The sequence below is a fragment of the Phalacrocorax carbo genome, chromosome Z (genome assembly GCF_963921805.1).
Source record: "Phalacrocorax carbo chromosome Z, bPhaCar2.1, whole genome shotgun sequence".
Taxonomy (NCBI): Eukaryota; Metazoa; Chordata; class Aves; order Suliformes; family Phalacrocoracidae; genus Phalacrocorax; species Phalacrocorax carbo.
In genome coordinates this window covers 17,871,904-17,895,458 of record NC_087548.1, presented here as the reverse complement: position 1 = coordinate 17,895,458, position 23,555 = coordinate 17,871,904, and the positions used below count along the sequence as shown (strand labels likewise).

Genomic DNA, 23,555 nt, shown 5'->3' with positions numbered 1-23,555 from the left:
GAACAGCCAGCCATAATTTTTATAGTTAGTGACCATTGAATAGTTACTAGTTTAGCGAAGATGAAAATTGCCCAGTTAATCTCCAAGTGGGCAGCTGCAGCTGGCATAGCACTACAAGGAAGGCTATCTTCTAGAATAAGCAAGGTAAAAAGAGATGCCAGGTTGCAATTAGAAATTCACATTAGAAAGAGCTCAGTCAGTCCCAATGCCCAACACTTCCTCTAAGAAAACCCTACCAACAAAGAAATTACGAAGTGTCTGTAAAATAAGCAATAGAAACAGCCATATTAATTTTAAAGATAATTTGCCAAATCTATTTCTAAAGAGCTCTTTTAACGCTGCCAATGTTTTGCACCAGCAAATCCTGAAGCAATCTGCAGTGGGGTCAGTGACATTACCCATTTCACAGTCCGGGAGACGGAGACACTGGGAAGAGGAACAGCTTGCCTGCATTTACAGCACAGCCTAACAGCAGAGTAAAGCATGAACAGCAACCCTCTCCAATGTCTTACCTACCACAGAACATTAGAGTCTTGTGGATTTATTGCCAGCTGTCTTAGCGTCACAAAACAAAGCTGTAGTGGATTAAAAAAAACCCAAACCAACAAACTGATAGTTTGCATTAAGAGAGAAAGAATTACAATTAAGAGAAAGACCAGCTCATCTGAAATACTCAAGCAACTAGCAAAACCTTCTTAGTAAGTGTGTAGCTCTATTTTACAAACAATAGGAATGAACCAAGCTCTTTAGCTATGGTAACCCCAGTGTAGGGGATATAAACCTCTCCCTTCACATTTACCACTCCTAAAATGTCAGAGACTAAACCAACCACAGTTCTACACTGCAACCTTTGCTTTTAGAGATCACAGATAAAATACATGAACTCGGAACTGATCAACTCAAAATGGGATGCTCTGCAATGGGTGCTACAAACAGCAGAGCTGCTCAGTGCAAGGCTAGCTGGCTGGCCGATGGAGAGCATGTCCACCTCCACTAATGTTAAGACTCACTCCCCTGCAGGAACTCCATTACATTACCAACTATCTGATTAAGAAAGTGAAACTTTGAGCAGATTCAACTGTTTTTTATTAAAACAGGCTAGTGCATTCACATTTCTCTATTGCTGTTATTGCTATTTTACACAAGGCCATGAGGAAATAGATGTTTACAGAAAAAATTCGCAAAATATCTGCCCTGAGGAGCAGCTGAGAGCCTGAGCCTTCACCCACCATTACCACAAGTATTGCTCAGACTCAAACCCATTTCGTGAGGGCTAGTCACAAAAATAAATCCCATAGCAAGCTAGATCTCACGACTTACATTAGACACACAATACAATAAAAATGAGCAGACGCAAGCGGAGAACTTTGTACTGTAGCCACAAAGAGTTTTGTAAAAGCCTCCTGGGGGCTCTCCTGGTCTAGCACGATACCCAATTCCTCTGAAGCCTGACTAGCATTCTTGCCTCAGTACCCATTTTAATACTGAAATAGGGAGGAAGGCTGCTTGTACAGGAGCCTGTCAGCAAAAGTCTTAGCAACTGGCTATCTCCCTTTAATCAGTGCATCAGTAATCATCACACTCAATATTGGGCCCTGTGGACTAAACTGCAGTTTTTGTACTCTCACCTGTGTGACCATGTGTTGAAACTCTCTGTAGAAGATAAAGAGACTGTTCCTTTTTGTGGTTCTCACACTGAATAACTTCAGTATCACAGGGAACCTTATTTTTGGAGAGATAAAAGGCTTCTGTTTTCATTAAAACCTTACCATATAAAAATATTTTTTTCTTTTAAGAAGTCATTAATGATTATATCATCTGCTCCTAAAATATGTATGACATCAATCACACTTGAATCCTGTGTAAGCAACCATATTCACAGTGAGCATGATGAGACTGATTGCTCTTAGGTTTACTACAAAGTGCACAGCAGAATTAGATAAAACACTCTGCATAGGTTACAATTTTTCCCAACATTACCAAAACTGTGGAATATCACAGCAGATGGAGCTTTGAGTTTTGAATTGCCCTGAACCATAAATTAGTCCTGAGTTCTACTTGTTCATTCATTTACAAGTTCACTTATCCCATACAAGTTTTTCTTCAGCAATCAGACTTGATAAGGGGTGACTGGACTCATACACTAAAAAGAATAATGATTTGGTATAGTTCATTCATGGAAGGTATTTTTCTGCTGCTGCTTTCAAAGATTTTAAAAGTTATATTCTGCAAAGATTTCTGACAGTTTACCAACCAGTTAGCTCTGAATAAAAATCGATACAGGATGCTTTAATCACATATAAAAAAAAAACTAAGCCCCTCAAAGACTGTAGTCCTTTCATAGCTTAGAAAGTGAATCCAGATGTCAGCTGTTCTATGGGCTGCAGAGAACAATGAATTGCAGGATTACTCGGTGGTCTATAAATTAGTTTCTTGGCTAAAAAGGGTCTGGTTTTGGCTGGCCTGGAATTGAGGTTTTATCTTCCTAGGAGAGCGTGCTTTCTTCCAGTTTTAGACATGCTCTATGGTAGACATATAAAACTCACAGAAAAAGCACATACTGTGGGTCAGCCAGGTTTCTCCTGAATAGCTCAGCTGGTAGGAAGGTACCTAACAGCTGTACCCTTGCAGAGTAGGGAAGTCCTCAAAATGCAGAGCTTGCAGTTGTGTTTTAAATTCCCCATGTCTTCTTGTTCTATATTAAAGAGTTTTGTTAGTTGTTTCTTTTTTTAAGATTTTAAGTCTTAATTAAAATATGTGCATTCCTTTGATATAGATACTTGTTCTAGATCTTGCTACAGATACTGCTATGTATACCTACACGCATGTTTGATAAAGAATCTAGAGAACATTGTCGAGCCTGAAAAATTGAAGTATCATCTACAGAAATGTTAGGAATTCACATGTGTTAGAATCACATATCATGCAATATGTGATTTTTTTTTAAGCAACTATTTGAAACAACCCAAAAGCTTTTTTTTTTTTCAAGAATAATATGTCCTGATGGGAGCAGTACATTTTATTTACTGGTGTGGCTGAAAGTCATCTGATATGGTAACAAGCAGCTGTTACTAGGAGCTGTACCAAAAATTAATAGAGATGGTGGTATAGCTTTACAGAGGAACATCGGAAAAAGAGGACTAGCATTTCTTTGACAAAAATTGTATTTTTTTAGTACACTTTTATTTATGGCATGTAGTTCATAAACCAGATCTAGCCCATGAAACGATGCCATCGAGCCTGTGTCAATTCTGCCTGGAGGAGATGAGAAATGGCCTTTAAAGCCATGAAGGCTGCCTAAACCCCCCAGCTTTTTTTTTTTTTTTTTTTTTTTGGCAGCCACAGCCCAAAGGAGAGCTTGGCTTCCTCCTGCTGCCATTGCTGCAGGGTGATATAGGCAGCTGCACTTTACAAGCCACTTACTCCCCTCCTTTCCTTTTTCCTATTTCTTGAGGTCTGGTAGTGATGGAATTAGAAGGACAACTACCTTCATGAGGAAAAGAGATGGGGAGAGGAGAGCTGCTTGCAAAGCGTGGTGAAAAGGATGAGCTGCTTCCCCTGGGAGAGGGCACAGAGGGTGAATGGGATAAGAAAGTCTGACGTTGCTGAACTAACAGCAGGACCCCTGCAGCTAAGTGGGAATATTCCTCTTAGCCTTTCCAAGATCCAGATTTACTTCCCACATATTACTGCAAAGATAGGATCATTTGGACATATTTTTACTGCTCACGCATAATAAACCCTACAATAGTATCTACACTGTAAGACTTGATTTGATGGAGTGCATTTTTAAAGCACACTGAGCCATGTGTGGGAGGACAGGTTTCCACACATTTATCTAATCTGATCGTTCTCACTGGTTCAGTACAGTATATTTAGTCTGGAAAATCTATTTTGACAAATAATTCTCAAACAGCATATTTGTGAGATACTTTACTCAGAAGCAAGACCCAGAATAAAAGTGGCTACCAATGAGTGCAGAGTATTGTCTTTAAAACATAAAAGACCATTAAGTAAATACTTTGTGCAGTATATTTTAATGTTGACGTTCCTAGTTTCCTTTTTATTTTATGCACAGTAGTTAATAAAATATGACTGCCTGTAGCCCTGTGCCAGGACATAATACCTGACATTGCCAGACTTGTTCAAACTGAATCTTAACTTTGATTTTAAATCTGCAGTAACATATGGCTCAACAGCAGAATTCAGCTCAATTTATTTTAAACTGTCCTACCGATGACTGTATCATTAAATGCTAAAAAGCAAACCCTTCAAATTGCATGATGAACTGACAAAGCAAAAGTATGAGGAATAGTCATAAAGTTTAAAAAAAAAGTGTTTTGTTGTTTTTTGTTTTTTTAATTTAAGTATGTATGTCTCTGATCCCTTCATAACACTGTTGATCGAAGGATTTGGATCTGATTGCAGTCACAAACTAGTGGACATAACCCACACATGGTAGATACCTAGTTTGTGGTAGCCACCAAACAAGTTGCCTAGTGAGAAAAGTATTAGAGCACATTGATATTAAAGTGATGGATACATTTATTGTGTTATTGACATTTTCAGTGTAGGCAAGTCCTTTCCTGCATTTAGAAGGCTGTTCAAAAGCCCTGTATTTGTGTAATTTTTTTCCAAACTGTAGAGGAACAGTCAATTTATTTCCATGCTCTTAGCTTTTCTTAGGTTCTCACAGCACCAGAAATGGCTTCCGTACTCTGTACAATGTATTCCACAGCAAGGAACTTAACAGAGCTTTATTTAAAGGACAGAGAGGTGTGTTGACCTGGTAGCTGGATAAGTATTAACAGTTAAAGAAATTATGATTACTTTAATATTTTACAGCAGTTATTTAACAAAAAATTTATTTAGCTTTTGGCCAGGTATTATTTTTTTTCCCAGAATATTCAGCAAAACTACAAGCACTGTCAAAATCTATTTAAAGCTGTGCCTCATGTGTTATCTTCTGTTGGGACTGTAAATGTCAATGAGGCACAAACTACTTTTGTCACACCTATGGGTCACTTTAAGTACCCCGGACCTGAAATAAGAATGTATCTGTTTAATTTTTAAGGAAAAATGCAACATGTTCATTTTGAATAACCAAAAACCTTACTTTATTAATCACAGCCTAGAAAATGTGCAGATAAGCATCTCCCACTGTGCATAATGCATCAAATGTCTCAATTTCATGAAAGAGCTGAACAGTAACCTTGCCTCCAGATGACTGAGTCTGGGGCTGGTATTGCCAAACATGTGCTGAAAGGCAAATATATAATTGCTAAGCCATTAATTGATCTACATGGTGACAGTTACCACATTTCCAGTTCTTAATCTAAAACTACCTTGGCATAGTAACATAAATTACAGACACGTCATTTTCAAGATATCTGGTCAGCGAAATCGCCCCCCCACCCCCCTTATGGTCACGTTATCCTTGGTCTAAGTTAGTTGCTCTTCTTTGTGCCAAAATGTTCTTTATCTCTAGTTAGTGGAAAATACCAAGCAAGAAAGCACCACAGAAATTATTTTTATCACCCAGGGATCCACTACCAATTTCTAAGCCCAGAGTCACATTTAAATGCAAAGCGTTTGTACTTTCCCTGAATGCAGTGTCAATAGCACATCAAATATGACCAGCGCTGTGTGAATGACAGCATTTCCTAAGGATCAGGATGCTTTGGTCCCTTCTGGAAGTTAAGAATCATTAGCCTTCATTTACAAATAGGGAACTGAAACACAATGAGGTTACAGAGTGTGGCAGAACCCCTGAGTGAGCCCACAGTGGATCTCAGAAGTGAGGCCAGACCCTGCATTCAAGCTGTATGCTCCCAGTGCCGGGCATGCTTTTTGCACCGCTTCTTGCAGAGAAACTGGGAATGGGCAGCTTAGCTAGGGATCGACTGGCTCGCTTGGCATGGAAAGCCACGAAAACAAAGCACAGACGCAGCTTTCTGTATGGTTGCATTGCCATGCTTCCGCTATAAAATGAGAGAAGTCATTAATAAATTGTTGTTCAGGTGTGCTTAACTCTGTATGAGAAGGCACAGTAACCACAACAAAGGCAGCTTTGGTTGAGAAGGTCCCTAATGACTCCAAGTTACATCTACTTTACAAGCATTTTTACAAGTAACTTTTCACTGTTCTGACCTTCTTATTTACTTAGTAGAATTGGTATATCCCTAGACAAGTCTCCCAAGCAGAGATCCATGGTGCCATAAATGCATCTAGAGGTCCACCATCTGGTTTCAGAAACATTAAAAACGTGGACATAAGGTGGCAAGTTTTACCTATTATTGTAAAAACCAGAGCAAAAAGTGTCTAGAATTTCTTTTCTGTTCTATGACATTATGTTTGTGTACACTTAGACAGGAATAGCCAGTTAAGTTTCATAAAACTGCTATAGTACACAGATAGCAGCTGTAAAGTCTCATGCAGCCATTTAACACCAGATAACAGCTTTCCAGTTCCACAGCTTGAGCAATCATAGGGCCAAATACCTTACACCACAGTGTATTTCTGTGATGTTTGGTTCAAATTTACTGCACTCTAATCTGATTAAGCTTTCAGTAATACACTCCAGGTATGAATTAGACCCAATACATACATTCAAACTAGATGTAATTTAAGTGTAATATAAACCAGGATTTGTATCTACAACGTTCTGATATGCATTTTCACATTCTCTCTCCCTGGAAAAACACCAATTTTTCTTCTCCATTTGTTTCATTGTGCATTTAAAAAGTCAGGCAATTAATACTTTAAGTAACATTAGAAATGAGAAATGACTCATTAAAATACAGTATAATAATTTTTCTCTAACAAGGAAAAATAGCTTTTAAGCACTTCTACCAGTTACAAGCCCTTTGTCTCAAATGCTGGCCACTAGAGATTGGTAAAAATGGGCTTGAAGCCATCAATTTACATCAGGATTGAAATTAACAGCCTTAATTGAAATATCTCTATTGTTTGATTGATTTATTGTAATAAAATATGACGACTGGATCTCAGTGAGAATTCTGTATATTGCATATTATCATTATCACATTCTGTACAAATGGACCACGGCATTTGTGAGAATTATCTGCAGAGCACTACAGGATACTATTGATCCCTCTGCTTAGCCAACATTCACAATAAAGTCACTTGCAGGTAAGATAAAAGTTATCACACTACCTCAAATGTCAGCAGGGGATGGATGATGCTTCAACACCTCCCTCAGCTCAACTGCAAATCGTGACCTTCTCCAGCCATCCCAGCACCTAGACAAAATCAAGGGAATCAGAGACAAGGGATGAATTCTGGAACAGCAAAGGTCACTGGCAGCAGGAAAGCTACATAACAAAACCCAAATGGGCATCCTGGCCCCACTGTCCTTCAGGGAAGGCCACCAGCTGGGCAGTCTCCACAACAACCATGAGCAGAGCACCTGGGCTTCTCACTCAAACAGCAGCAGCTGCCTGAAACCCTTTGTGTCACTGGGGGCTGCCAAGCCACAGGATCCCACGCTAACCTTGGCATTAAAATGCATGAACACAGATTTAAATGGCAAAGAAAAGTCAGGGTGACTGATCAAGATTCATTTTCAATGCACATCCACAGGGGAAATCAGCTGGACTGGACGTAAACTCTAAATCACCAAGAAGAGGGTGTTGATGAGTAGTATCTCACTACTACTATTTTAGACAATAAATTACCGTGTAGTAACCTATAAACTGGTAAATTTAAGAAAGTAACATTTCATTTTTCTCTAAAAGGACAGTGTGTAACTCTCAGGAAGATGGCATGCTGTTAAAAAAAAAGAAAAGGTAGTACATAATTTGTTATGCTCAGAATTCCTAAGCACATTATTACTCCATTGATATCTGGCACAGCAGCAGCATCTAAAGCAGTTTTGAATTAGTAGTACTTCTATATTTAAATAAAAATAACATTAATTCTACATGGAAGGTTACTTCTTCCCAAGGATGCAAGTCAGCTGTTTTAAGCCTGGTGCCCACATTAATTGAATAATTCAAAATAATTTGGTTTCTAGTGGGTGGGATCATGAAAAGAAGACTGGATTTCACAGTATCAGGCCCTTTAAATAACCAGGGAAAGAAAGCAGTCTGCAAAATCCCACAAATAACTCTTTAAAAAATGCTGTACAAATTTAGACTGAATGCCTAAGACCACACTGCCCTAGCCTTAACAAGAAGTAATGTTTTAAAAGAGAGTTTTCCTTGACGGAGTACTAGCATTGGCTTAAGAAAGAGCCAATTGATTTGTACCAATAGCATTTTCTTCCTTTTATGTGTATCATCTTAATATATGGATAGATCCCTAAACAACAAATAACTGAAAGAAAAACGTGATTGTGAGTGAAAATTTCATCATATTTCTCAGGAATCCTTCTTCAGTGCAATATGTAAAATGCTATGTGTCACATCTGTATTTATATCAGAAAAATAAAACGAAGCAATGCCCCCAACTACCAAAAGGGATAATCCTTCAACTGAACAGAGAGAAAAATTAAACAGACATTTGAAAATAATAAACGGCATTTTCCATGCAAAAGCAATAATAATACACAATAGCAATCAAGGTTAAAATAAATTATCTTATGTGTGATTAGCTGAAGTGAAACCTATAAGCAGGGTTCTCTCCTGGTTCACAAGAGGACTAGACAGGTCCATATGTGGTAAGTCTTTACCTAATCTACCCCATAATATCCACAGCCAAGTTCTACTATGCCACTTTTCAGAAAGAGCCTGCTCACATTTAATCAGGCTGAGGATCTAATTGATTGTGTGTCCCTTTTATATATAGTTCTAGAAGGAGTCGTATGTTGATTTAATTGCTGATTTTCAAAAGAACTCTTAATTTCAGAGAGAGTAATTGACCAGTGAGCCACAACTCTCTCTTTTCCAAAAATAAAGGGACAGCTTAGACTGAAACAAAGTTGTAAAGCCTAAGGCAGCTGTTGACTGAAGTGAGCTACCAAGGACTACTGACTAATTCCTGTTTCAAAATGCTTGCTAGGGTATCAGCAAGTGGAAATGATCTCCATGTCACAAAGTCAGAATCCTACTACAATAGGACAGGGAAAATTGTTCCAGGAGTCTTTCCAAAATATTTTGCAATCCTGCTCAACAGCAGAAGAGATCACTTAGCTACTTTTTGGGCAACAAAAGGGAAATGTCCTAACTTCTGATTACCTAATCGTACTCAGAACATTTTGTTTCACTCTTGGTAGCAAGTGGTGATAGCACAAAGACTGCATGCAGTGACACTGTTTATTTGCAGTACTGCAGTTTAGAAGAAGCCACACAGGCATGAAGAAAGTTACATTTGCACTTGGCTCTGACACTTCACTCTGTGTGAAAAAGAGGCACTACAACACATAAGGTACCAAGCTAGATGTTTAAATGCCAAACAGCCACTTTTTAAATAATTCTTGGAAAAACTGCAAGCTCAGCAAAAGGAGAACATAGGTTTGTGTGAACAAACTATAGAGTTGAGGCTTTTTCAGAGACACATTTCAAAGACATATTCTTAGAAACACTTCTGATTGTTCTAGCCCACGTGGCAAACAAAAGGATTGCAGCACTGACTTAGGATAGGGCCCACCCAGGACTAGTTTGCTTTACAAACTAAGAAACAGACTCAGACTCATCACTCCCTTGATTAGGATATGAGGATCTGTGCCCATCGTATCTTATCAGTCTGTCCCATGCTAACCACCATGAAATAACAAACTGGAGAAGATGAGATGGACACAAAATGTGCCAAAAAATATTCTGGTCTTCAAAAGAGCATCAAAGCAACGTCCCAGTACTGAAAAAGTTAGAAAGGCTTTTGACACTGTCCCATGTAAAATCTTCATTGACAAATTGCTGAAGTGCAAACTAGAAAAGTAGACAGTGAAGTAGACTGAAAACTGGCTGAAATGCCTGGCTGAAAGGGTTTCAATCAGTAGCACAAAGACCAGCTGAGGGCTAGTCACTAATGAAGCAGCCCAAGGGTAAATACTGTTTAATATTTTCATTAACGACCTTTTTCCATGAAGACATGATCAGTGAACAGGTTGCCTAGAGTGTTGTGGAGTCTGGAGATACTCAAAACCCAGCTTGACACGACCCACAGCAACTGCATTACTGAAACCTCACTCTGAGGGTTGGACTAGATGATCCCAAGCATCCCTTCCAACCTCAACAATCCTGTGATTCCATGATTCTGCATGTTTAGATACAGAACTGAAAAGCGGAGGTGAAGGTGCTGTTCTTCTCTCTCTGGTGACCAGCAAAAGGACACAAGGAGATGGAATGAAGCTGCATCAGGGGAAGTTCAGGTTGGACATCAGGGAAAGGTTCTTCACTGGAAGAATGATTGGTCCCTGGGACTGGCTCCTCAGGGAGGTGGTGAGGGCACCAAGCCTGCCAGGGTTCAAGGAGCATCTGGATGAGGCGCTCAGTCATATGGTTTAGTTTTAGGTAGCCCTGCAAGGAGCAGGGAGTTAGACTTCATGATCCTTATGGATCCCTTCCAACTTGAGGTATTCTACGATCCTTCTAAGGTTCAAAATTCTTACCTTCAAACTCTACTTCTCTAATATAATGAGGTTTTACATCCTTAGCTGAAATACCGTTTTTCAACTGTGAGCTCCCTCTTTAAATTTTTCTATCAACTTTTTTTCTCTGCACAGGAATTCCCTCAATTCCCTAAATTCTTTCAAAACCCATCAGAACCTTCCATCATCCTTCCCTTTTTTCCTCTATTCAGATAGCTAAGGTTTTTAACCTGTTTTCCTCCTTTAACCCTTCCACTTGCCTCACCAGCATACCCTGGACAAGGGGTCACATTCTAGTTCCAAATCAGAGCCCTTTTTTTCCCCCTCTCAATCTCTTCATATCCTTAGGAATCTAACAATAGATCTTGCTCGTCATGTTTTAAATACTTCACTAAACCACATTTGTGTTTTAACAGATTTGGTCACCTTTGCCTCTGACATAATAATAACCGGATCATTCTCTTAGCAGCACTAAGCTGAGTTACAACTGGTATTTGTTTTGGCACTTACAGTAGGGATGAAAGCTTAATTTATGTTTTCCACTGCATTACACTTACAAGTATATCTGTGGACAGGACGGCTCAGGAGGTCTGCACTGCAGCCCAAGGCCACATATAACACCTCTTTGGGTTATAAAAGAAACCATCAGCATTGTAAAGGATGCAAACAAACAAGAAGTCCAAACTTTCTAACTAGGTAGCAATTTCACCGCAAGTTAGTTCTTGCGGTATCCAGGAATTCCGGCTGTCTTCCATGAGTGAAACATGTCATATTTCCAGCTACAGTTAATTATCTACTTAAGCTGGAGGAATGTTATGAAGAATAGTCTAGTCAATGTTCATGTAAAGTATTTTGAGATCTGGGCAGCTGAAAATTGAGAACTCTACTGTTGCTGACATATCAATAACTTAAAAGGGAAATTTTCTTGATAAATTACCAGGGAAATACCAAGTATAAGCTGAGAAGAAAGATGTATTACTGGATTATTGTAGCCAGTTCTCATGTCCACACTTATGAGACTAACAAACTTCAAAACAGCAAGGACCTACAGGTGTTATTCAAAGTCTGGGGCATCTTTTTATAATCAAGATAATAGCTCCAGTTTATTTGAGAAGAATATGTAATGGATTACTTAGCTGTATGTGGTAATAACCCATAAGGGGAAGAAGCTATAAACACTGTATTGCTCTTTAATGAAGTAGAAGAGATACTGAGAAATCAAAAGAAATAAGGAGGAAAAAAAAATCTTTTACAAGGCTGAAATAGAGTGAAAATCGGAATTTACTAGAGGTGGAACTAAAAAAAAAATCTCCATCACTTCAACTTGCTTTTCAAGCAAAACAGATTACTGGGTACGAGTAACTGGCAACCTGTGTACCAGAACTACAGAAAATATGGCTGGGTAGGACTGTCAGACATCATCTGACCCACTCACGTTCTACACAGCCAGAACAATTAATTCTTGCTTGACTCCTGTCTCTGCCTGCTGGGTTGTAAAGACCAACGACGACCTGCAAAGATTTTGCAACCTCCCCAGGCAATCTATCCCAATACATGACTACTCTTGCCACTAGGAAGGTTATTCTAGTATGCTCCTCAAGTCTCCCTTGATGTAATTCAGTTGCTCTACTCTCCCCTCCCCGCACCCCATGAGTATGAAGAATAGGTTATTCCCTACTCTTTTTCCAGTCTTTTACTTACCTGAAGACTGTTATATTTCTCTTCCTCTCTCGATGCAATAAAAAAAATATTTCAGCTAAGTTTTCTGGATCACTGACCATTCTCATAGCTTTCCTCTGGACTCACTTCTCTTAGCCCAAGTCTGAAAGAGCTGTCTATCTGAAGCTTTATCAAGCTAAGCTGAAAAGATTACCTCAGGTCTGTCTTTTTATAAGAGGATGGCATTGTTGACTCATGATCAGCCAGCTCCAGATGATTTTCTGCAAAAGTGGAAAGTCTGGCTTTTGAATAACATGATTCCCTCTCCTCTCATCATCTCCCACTCCTTTTTGATTAAACATTTCTAAACATGCAAATAAAATATAACAGGATATGGGAAAACAAAGCTGTTAATTTTAACTAAAGACTAAAACTACTGCAAGGATAAAAACTCTGGTTCAAGGAAATCGGACTGTAAGAAAGTAGAAGAAAACATTTTTTCTAAAAGGAGATACAGAATATTAAGAAAACCAACTATTAAATGCATGTTGCCAAAACTGTCACTGCTCTAAGAAAAAACACAGCATATGGGACAATTTGGGAAACTGTTGATACAGAAACATACAAACAAAATTTACTGGATCAAAAAAGCTCATGACTAGTCAGAACAACGGGTGAACAGTTCAATGCTTTAAAGTACAGGGCTTAAAATTCAGAGATAGACGCTTTGTTTTAGGCTTACTGGTGCCTTGGTATGTAGCTTGGGCAAAGTTAAAACCTCCATTGCTCTAATTTCTTCCCCACTTTTGGAATTCGCATAATCTACACTTAGTACAGTGCTCTCAAGGACAAAGGAGAGAAATTTAATGGGTAGCAGCAAATTTACCTAATCTCCATCACTGCTACATTTGAGTTTAATTTGGCCATTAAGTGTTGCAGCTTCCATCCTAAGCATTATTAAAGGTCTTCATTTTTAAATGACTGGCTTCACAAATTCCACAAATGGCTCACATTCAAAAAAGCACTACCAGTGAACTAAGATGGTGGTCACTTTCTTCAACCTTCTTGTCACTCAACAGCAAATCCAAAAAGCTGAGTTTGTTGTTACATCCCAAAACAGGCACTCCACTTCCTGCCTCACTGAAGGTTCACTGAATGCTCTGTCACTTTGTTTCCCCAAAAAGCTAATGGTTATCATTGTATAGGTTCACTTTCAGTTTAGCAGGGGTCAGCTTTCCCCAAAACAAAAAGAAAATAAAACTCATCATGAGCACCCAAAATTATGTGCAAAACAGACTCTCTTCTCCTCTCTGTACTTTTGAAGTTAGATGGTTCTAAGCTTTGCAGTCCTGAACTGCACATCCTCAGCCCTTCTGCAGAGTCAGCGAATCTGGACATCACTTGACTATGCAGAGCAATGCCTGAAACCTAGACCTCTGAGCGTAGAGGTTGAAGGTCAGCATGACTAGTTAAGCATTAAATACAGGGATTAAGCATTAAAGAAAGGGATTTACAGAAGTTTTCTAAGGAAGATGCTGAAGTCAACAGGAGTGAAAAGTGCAGCTGGGAGGCACGTATGCACACAGGGCTGAATGGCTAAGACATAGCCCCTCCAACCACTCCAGATCCCCAGCCATGGGCTGTTCCTGCAACATGCAGAGCTACTTGTGGCTTCATATACTACTAAAATATGAGTGAATGCAATAATAATGTTAAAAATAAACATTAATATCAAATATTGATCTTATTTTTGTTCATCGTCAATCCCTAATGAGATCTCATAAAAGGCAAAAAGAATCACTAAAATTTACATCTTCATTGTGGCTTTTCATTGCCTTCTGTTAGTTTTCTGTGATTAATTATTTGCAAGCCACACATGTACTTTGTGTATTTTCATACCCTAAATATATTTCTCTCTGGCTCTCCTCCACAATTTTGGATAACAAAGAGCCTTAATGTTAGAGAGCTCTCTGTTTAACAAAGCCTTGGGAGCCATATACACTATGACTTTTAATAGCACTTTTCCAAACTCTATAAATTGCTTAAGTAGAAACATCTCTTGTTGATTTCAGTCTTCCTTTTCTCGCTTTCAAATACTTCTATTTCTAAAATCTGAATCTGAAGAATGACCCTAAAAGAAAAAAGCTACTAGATCAGAAAAAAAATCAAATCTTTTAAAGTGCTCAGCTGGAGGCACTCAGCGTTTTATTTCAGAGTCAAATATTTCATCTCAAACCCAGCTCCCTATCTCAATGAAGATTATACATGGCATTACTGGCCTATAACACCCAAGGAAAGAGAGACCCAGAAGAGATTTCCCATGCCACAGATTTTGGCCCCTATACAGCAATGACACTATATAGGTGCTTTTGTATTTTTTTTTTTCAGTGCTATTTTAAAAGCAGTCCCCATTTGCTTTTGGCTAATAGTCAAATCAATAAAAAAAAGGAACACAGCTCTAGAATACCTCCCTGCAAGTAAATCACAATGAGGCACAGTGAGGAATCTAAGCATTTACTCCATACCCCTCCACCCATCTTTTGTAAGACTGCCTGGGCTTGCATATACGTATACATTTAAACTATAGGATTTATGCATATGATATGTGTTTGTATCACACATCTGTTTAATGTTGTGGTTCTTGTCATGGTTGTCATTTATTTTCTCTTAAGTCCTGTTTCTGATTTTTGTGTGTATTTTGCATCCACACTGCCTCTTTAGATTGAAGTTTTTTTGATACACCTCAGGAAAGGTGCAAGACAACACGCTGCCCATCTGATGCAAAACAAGAGTCCAACTATAAGACCATCTGTATCAAAAATTAAGGTTTCTTTACTTGTGGCTAACTAGGGAACAGAAAGTATCTGTGGCAGGAATTTTCTGGGGGGTGGGGTGGTCAAAATTAACACAGGACTGGGGTGGAGAAGTCCTCCAGAGTGTGTTTTCCCTGAGGTGCCAGCTGAGAACATGTTTCTTGTGCAATTCACATTTTCAGCCAATTACTTCTCTGCTGATTTAGGCTTGTTTTCTCTTCTAAAAATATTAAATCAACAATCTTAAATCAGACTCAGGAATTCAAAGAGGCCTATTTTCAGGGATTGGCAGGAGCACCACTGATGGCAGGATTCAAACAGCTTCCAGCCTGTAGCCAATAAGAGACTATATTAGGAATATAAATGTACTTATGTATGTACATATATACACTTACATAATAACACATGTAAGTATTTCTTAGCAGTTCTCTCATGTTTGATTATATGGTACATGACAGAAATGCTGAGTAATTGCAAAAGAGAATCAGATGCACTCAACGCTTTAAATGAAATGTAGAGTGCTTCCTCTTCCCATTGCAGAATGCAGATATCACAAGGAATCCCTGAAGACATCACCATAAGCCAAATCAGATGAACTCTAACAACTTCCTTATGAAACACTTATAACTTGATGGTAAACGGCATCATTAAAAAATGAAGGGATTTGCAGTTTTCTTGCACTTCTAAGGTATGTTTACCAGTGTGTTTTTAAATTTAATTGCCTCTGTATAAAAGAGAGCTGCAAGTTATCAGTGCCTCCCAACTATTTACAACAGGAAAAAAAACTAAAGCAAAGAGATTTGGGGTTTTCATTTCTGTTTAACTTCAGATGATTTCAGAAGTTTTCATCCTAATGGACTAATTGATGCTGACAGTAACTGAGTGGGAGATGTTACAGAGAATGCTCCTAGGCTTAATAATTACTGCCTCCCCACAGAAGCATGTGCGTTTATAGAGATACAATTTATGATTCATTGTTCTTCCGCTTAATGGGAAGTTTAATGCAGCGTTCATTTATATTTCATCCATTCTTCTAAGCCTTTCCTCTGAATCCTCCTTTTTAATTATTGAATCATTAATTTAATGGACTTCTGACTTATCTTGTCAGAGTTTAAGAATCTAGTCTAAGGGATCAAGGGTTTCATTTTGTTACACTGGGAGTCTTTGAAAAGATTACCGACAAGCAGTTATTTCTGTGAGCAGTTTCATACTGGCCATAAAAAAAAAAAGTCTATTTTCTGGAAATAAAACCTGAACATGATTTTTAAAAACAAAATACCAAACTCAGAATAAAAACATGAATGATCTATACAGATAAACAAAAAATAAGTTATACTGAAAAGAAACATTGCTTTAACAAAAAAAAAAGCATATTTCAAACAAACTTCAATTCAACTTGTTCTGCGTAACTCTGGTGCATGCTACCTTGCCTTGCCAAAAATAATGAATCAGAACAGTGGACAGCAGTTAGATTGCCAGGGCAGCATGAGTTATTCAATCGGTCACCGTCAGACTGAAAACTCACAGCAATGGTTATAAAGATAAAAGTATCATTTCAGCATTTGGTCACAGATCTGGAAAAAATGCGTAGATAAGCTGAGATTTGTGCAATCTGCATGGTGCTTTGTTTCCTTCTAAAGTAGCACTAAGTCCTCAGACCACATGTTGATATCAGAATGTTTTGGTAATTTTATGACTTGTAACTTTTGAGTGATCAATGATTTGACCTTTTTATGAAATACATCTTACTTTGGTAGCTTATTACTCAGAGGTCTAAAAAAAGAAAGAAACTGTCTCCAGCGACTTGGGTTGCAATAGTGTAAGAAGGTAACAGTGCTTCTCACTGCAGTGAGTGCTTTTGTCCAAGCTCATGATTTTTCTATGAAAATTATCACAAAGTCAGATTCAAATACCAAAGCAAGCTGTAGTTACCGTGCCATGAATCTGTTGATTCTGAGTATTAGACTGCTACACAAAGCCCAGCACAGAAATCGAGTCAGCTATACCAATCCACCTATGAAAGCCAGTTCACAGAATATGAAGTAGAATGAGATTTTCCCTGTGCTAGTTTTTCCTGCCAGAAGCAATCCATTCCTGCAACCACAGCTGAAATGAGAACCATCAAGAGAAATCAGAAGAGTTTTCCTCCAACAAAGAACAGAATTCCTTTGATAATTTACATAAGCAAGCAATTTTCAAGCACCAGGCTAACAGCACATCCTCTTTTTCCCTAAGCATACCACAGGCACTCTCCTTCAGTGTGTCCCAGCTGCCACAATGACTGTACAATGTCAAGATTAGCAGGTACCTTTAAATGTCATGCCCCTCAGTCCTGTCTTTCAAAATGAGTTCATACTCTTGATGAATGGCTCCTAAGCATCTTTCAGCCACTGGATGAATAGGACTTGGTGAGTAGGGACCTATCGCATTTCCGAGAGCTATACTGTCAATAGGAAAGTAGTGCATGAATAAGGACATACTTAAATGAGCACGGATTAAGCTGCAGTGCAAGAATGAGCTCAAATGACACTTACTATGCTTTAGAAAAATTAAGAGTGGAGGTCTAAAACAGCCCAGGAAGAGGCTGGAATGAAACATGTGGAGAGAAATTAGAAGATTAGTAAAACATTATTCACTATGAACATTTAGTTCAAAGAGACAAGGATGACTACACAGGCAGGGTGAAAGGGAAGACCAGAAAAGCTTGATAGGGTGGAAACATCAGTGAGAAGGCTGGATGTCATGTACCAAAATTTGCACGTCTCATTCACCACGCGCAAGCAGAAAGTCTATGGTAAAATCTTCAAAATAACCAAGAAAGATCCAAAACAGAGCAACAAAATTTGCAGGACAGTGCAGTCTGTACCAATCAACAGCCCATCTCCAGGCCCACCCACAGGCTAGCTATCCCCACGGGGGCAATGACTCAAGGGCAGCATCATTCAAACAGAATGGGTGGTGCTGCTCTGCCAAAAGGTAAGGACACCTCCTTTGCCAGGCAAGCCCACAAGAGGCCCGGCTTCTTTCCTAGGTATCCAAAAAGTGCTTCAGGGGCATTAGGCAGAGCACTGAATCAACTTGTTGTTCACTTTACGTCCCAATATTCAAGCTATTCTAAGGCAGAGCCCTGGAAAAAGAAGGTAATTTGGGGCCACTTCATTCTTCTGCTTACTGAAAGATCTCCGAGCAGCACAGATAAAAGATACTAGGGAGCTGCCTAACAGCTTTTCCAGACAGGCAACTGTCCCAGTGTGGCCATGAAGTCACCAGCTGGAAGAATTAATCTAAGAATGATGAATTCTGCTTTCTTTTATTCTTGAGGAAGGAAAAACAGGAGTGGATTAATGCTGAAACAATCTAAAGATTTCTCTCAAGTATTAAGTGGCTGCACATATTTTTCTTGTTTACTCTACTCTTGTGCTCTTCTCTTGCTTTCTGTCCTACTACTCCTCTTTTCCTCTCCTTCTGGCTTTCTTCTGACCTTCCACTATGTTCTGCCTCTCCACCCCCATTACAGATGTGCTCAGTATTTCCAATCTTACAAAATCCTCTGGCCTCTCAGCCCAGAACTATAATGAGTCCTTCCACAACTTCTACCTCACACTCAAACAGTGCTTTACCTCTCTGGAGGTCTAACCTTCCAGTTTGGGTCCTGACTCTGAAGGATTGATCTTTTACATCTCAATAAAATTTCTCAAGATCTGTTTTTGGACAAAACTCAGAATCTGGACTCCACCCTCAGTATCATTCTCTCACTCTTCCGACTGCAGTCCCAAAATCTTGTTTTCTGTGACTGCTTCCATGGAGCTTCTCACTTCTCCACTCACAGTGCTCCCTCCTTCTCCCTTATCTTTCAGAAATCTCACCCAGAAAGACCATCTCCACTGATATGCAAAATTCTCTGGCTGAGGATGCTCCTCCTACTTCTTATTCCAAATCCATTTCTCTTGTCATACTGCAAAACAGAGTTTGGGATAAGTCAAAAATAACTGTAAATTCAAATTGAATTTCACAGAACCAAGACATAAAAATGTCTGCAAAGAACTTTTCTTTCTTCCCCCTGAACTTAGTACCTACTCCAATGTTATTAAAAAGAAGGCAATGTTTTGCTTAAAGACATTTTTTGTATTTTAAATTTTACCTAAACCTTATTTTTAATGGTTCAAGGACACTTGAAAGTCAAAGATAACATTTAAAGGCCAAAGAAAATTTAAATTAATCCCCCCCTTTTTATATTTCAAGCAATTCAGAATTCTTTTTTTTTTTTTTTACTACCATGTTAACACAGAAGAACAACAAGGCAAATTTGGTTGGTATCATATCAGAGACAGTATCAATTTGAAGAGTCTCCACCTGAAATAAAGACTTCTTTATTGAAAGTTATTTTGTTACTTTTATTTGATGCCAAAATAACAGTAAGTCAGGGCAATCAGAAGGGATTTTACCACCACTGCTTATACTTTGATTAGGCATAAACAGATAACGTTTTTACAAGATATCAGCCTTCTCCTCACTAAGAACAAAATCACAGTAGCTTCTGATTAATCAAAACTTATCAGTTACTGTACTGTTTACTGAAGCAAGTTATAGCTTCTTTGGAAGCTATTTCTAAATATGGATTTATGAATATAAAATTGCAGTTGCCTTGTTTTCATAATAATTCGTACTTACTCTAAGAATGACTGCTGTATTTTTTCCTCTGAGATGAACACGTTTCCATGCCATGTACTTAGGCAGATATAAATTCCTGCAGAGTACCATTTAATATGGATTTTCTTTTTAAAAATCTTCAATCTCTTTTTCTTTTAAGAAAAGAAGACAGAGTACAGCACAAAGTAGAGCCAGGGATGTGTGGTAGGCAGAAACAAGAGAGTAGGAACCCCAGAACATTTCATGTATTTGCAACAGATGTAGACACCAGCATCTCAGAATCTCAACTCTAACACGTACACGTCATGGCCATATGATGTTCTCAAGTAGTACAAATGTCACAGGAAGGATCAGGGCAGAGTTAAGAATTAGTAATGTCTTATAACTGGCAAAGGACACTAACCCAAATACCATGTGGAATAGATTTTGACATTACTCATATAACCTTCCCTCATTTTCGGACAGAGGAAACAATGTAGTAGGGCTCAACATTGAGCCAGCAATTCAGTCACTTGACAACTAAATTCTTCCTTCTTCTTAGTTCAGAACTCATTAATCAAGAATAATTATCTTCTGATGTCACTTTGTTAAACACCCCAGGAGGAAACCAGCCCCAGGAAGCAGTGTGAAACCCCCAAAGTCACTGTACAGCAAGGGCAGAGTTACCTACAATAGGAGCAGGACTTCCAGGGAAGAGCCTGTGCTTTATCCTATGGAAAACAACATAGATAATGTCTGAAAATGTCAAATGAAAAGTTTGAAAATGGAAGGTATTAAGACTTCATTTTTAAATTAAAACTTATTTCCCTCTATACACTGCTTGAAGTCTTTAGAGCAGAACATTTTCCCTTCCTGATTCTCCAAAGTGTTTATACAGGTAGCTCTGGGGTCCTGTTCCACCCACCGACGACTGTACACATGTGTACTTACACAAGGGCAGGGAATACATTAGTTGGGGTATGCTGGAGTTGGATTTGACTTCTGAAAGGTAAAAAGGAGAAATGTCTCTCATACAGCAAAGAAGAACACATATAAAATGCTCTTCTCATTTCCAGGGCTGACTAGCTAATTATGCATATGTGCAACATATGCACAGTTCCTACATGGAAAACTGCCAGTGCCCCTGTATGCAAGTTACATAGAGAGGTGGACTAAATTTTTAGCTACATATCTGTGTAGTAAGAAGCACTACGATCCCAAAGATACTGCAATATTCAGGCATGTTCCTTCTTCCCACTCTTATTTCCCTGGAGCGCTGAGAGTAATGGGCTGTAAAGCACCATTGCAGTCTATTAGACAGATGGCTGCATGTTGTTCTCCTTTAGATCACTGGACAGAAAGTGGGGGATTTGTAATGAAAAGCTGAAAGCTCTATTTCCCATAATCCCCTTGCATGATTTACAACAATCGTGATAATTTAAAGCTGGCAACCGCAGACCAGAGTACTTGACTACTATTGTTTTAGTAGCATAATCAAATTACCCATTTGGGGCTTTTACAATTAACTTGTTACATGCATATGTTATCACTTCCTAAACAGTAATATTACCAGATGGAGAAATTCAGCAGGGAATAGCAACAGGAACAATATTCTGAATATAATTCCTAAGATGAGCCCCAGTAAGAAGTCCTTTATCATAATACTTATTTAATGCAGAAATATAATTTTAGAAATTTTTATGGCAATCCACTCTTTCCCATTTCAGTCCTAGAAAAGAAGGGTCTTTAAAAATAAACACATAAAATTCCTGAATACTAAGATAATTGCACAGATGTTTAAGTAATCTCTCAGGCCCTTAAAACTTTAATATTCTAAGCTACAAAGACTCCTACTGCCAAAGCTAACACCAGCCAGATACCTGCTTCTTTCCATAGTTAGGTTTGTGAATTATGGCAAGATCGCCTTTTAAGCATGTGTGATGAATCAGCCAGAACTGTAAAAGAGAATTCTTTTTTTACACTTATATTACGTTCATTTTTGTGGAGAGATTTTTCAGCAACGTTAATAAGTTAATTCCACATTACTGACATGTGGCTGACACGAAGCATACAGAACATCACAATAAACATGACTTAATTCCTGTGCACTGTGGTATTACACACAGCAAGAGGGATGCAGAAGAAAGCTTGCTTTATGCATCACCTTGAGGGAGAAAGTAATGAATCACACCAAGTGAACAGCCTATCAGTATTTACTCTGTAAAATAAAGAAAAACGTGGGGTCACCCAGCAGTTTTACTAAGGAATTTGGATGTTTAATGAACAACAGATTTAAGAATTTCAGTGAAGAAAGTTGATGGTTCAGAGAAATCAGATCCTTTCCTATATAAGCAAGGGGAACCCTAAAATGGCATCACAACGCTGGCACACAATCAGCCATGTTTACACTGTCCCGCATAGCTGTGGGTGAAAAGTGAGCTGACTATTGTATGTAGATCTTCCCTCACTGCTCAGATCCTTCCTGCCTTCACAATCAGGTTTGTCCTACTGTGGTTCTGACCCTGGAGAGACACCAACTCCTCAGAGGTATATTTGCTACTTTACTCTGGGCTTGACATTTCATCCAGCCATCCTTGCAGCTTGCTCTTGTTACTCCCAAGCTACGTCTGCCTAAAGCATTAAGGGGTCAGACCAGACCAACAGTCCTTACACAGCTTAAATTGCAGAAATGTGTCTTGCAGTAAAATGAGCATTTTACGAACAGGATCGCTATTAGCTACTACTTAAATGCAGCAGCAACTCTATTTCTTGAAAAATTGCCTTCTAATTAAATAAACTACAAACACTCAAGAGCAGTTACCTCACTGCCATGAGAGATTATCACGTGAGCAGTGCCAGCCTCTTCAACCACCTCCCTGATGCTGATGGCTGCGTGAGCAGGGCAGTCTGCCACAAAAATCAAACTGGTACTTGAAACCACCACTATCAGAAACACAGTGCTCATTTAGAGGGTACTGCTGTCTTTCAAAGCATCAACAGATACTCAGTTTGGCTTTAAGTGCACGAGAAGCCCGAAACAGTTGGGTTTACAATACAGGGTGAATGTGTTGTGACTAGATCCCTACTCAGCTGAAATTATAACAGAGACACAAAACATCATACAAACCTAGCTGGCTTTGCTACAACAGTCTTCAAGTGAAGCATGAAGAATTCAAGTAAATTTCCTTTATATATTTAAACTTCAGAGAACATAAATACTTAAGAAGTTTACATGAATGTAAAGTTTAAAAAAATGAAGTCAATATGGGAAAAAGAACAACAATACTCCCACCATTCAGAAAAAGGTCTAATGATGAAGGTAAGCCTTGCCTTTTCTTAACAAAAGATGAACATACCCCTTGCACTTCTGTTGCAGGTAAGAAATGTGAAGATGGTCACTTGGCATGAGTGCACATGACTGTTCTTTCCCTTATTATAAATGAGTTTAACTGCTTATAAAATCTACTATAACCACAGAAGTACAAGTTCTACCTCAGAAGCTACCAGAAGTAGCATGTAGTAAAATATATTTAAAACTGTCTGACAAATTACAGAATAAAATGTTTCTACATTAAAAAATAAACAATACAGACTAACAATTTAACATGGTTACTGGCAAAGTTTATCTGAGTATCAGGAGTTGTGAGCATCTTATCAGAAACACATCTCAAACCCACAGTGCTCCTTGGCCTGCAGCAGTGTAGCACACTGGCTATTCACCCAAGCTGACATTGGCTCATCTGTGGACTGAATCTGTCATGACCTCTTGTGTCACACTGAGCCATTGGCCCCCTCACCTACACGTCCCTTTTCTCCTGTGTCTAGTCTGTCCTGCGCGTCCTGAGTGTGCCGAGGCTTGCTATCCCTGATGCTGAACATGTGGTGCTTGACACACTGCAGCCGTA

At 38.7% G+C, this 23,555-nt stretch overlaps 1 protein-coding gene across 2 annotated transcripts in view; it reads right to left on the bottom strand.

Moving 5' to 3' along the window:
• The window catches only part of GHR (growth hormone receptor), a 131,267-nt gene that overhangs the window by 80,412 nt on the left and 27,300 nt on the right, over positions 1–23,555 (bottom strand). The window contains exon 2 of one of the 2 annotated variants that reach the window (XM_064438970.1): positions 7,177–7,262. The exons of the other annotated variant lie outside the window; for it this stretch is intronic. The gene's annotated coding sequence lies outside the window, so the exon portion shown is untranslated. The remainder of the gene's footprint in view (positions 1–7,176; positions 7,263–23,555) is intronic. 2 annotated transcript variants of the gene reach the window in all.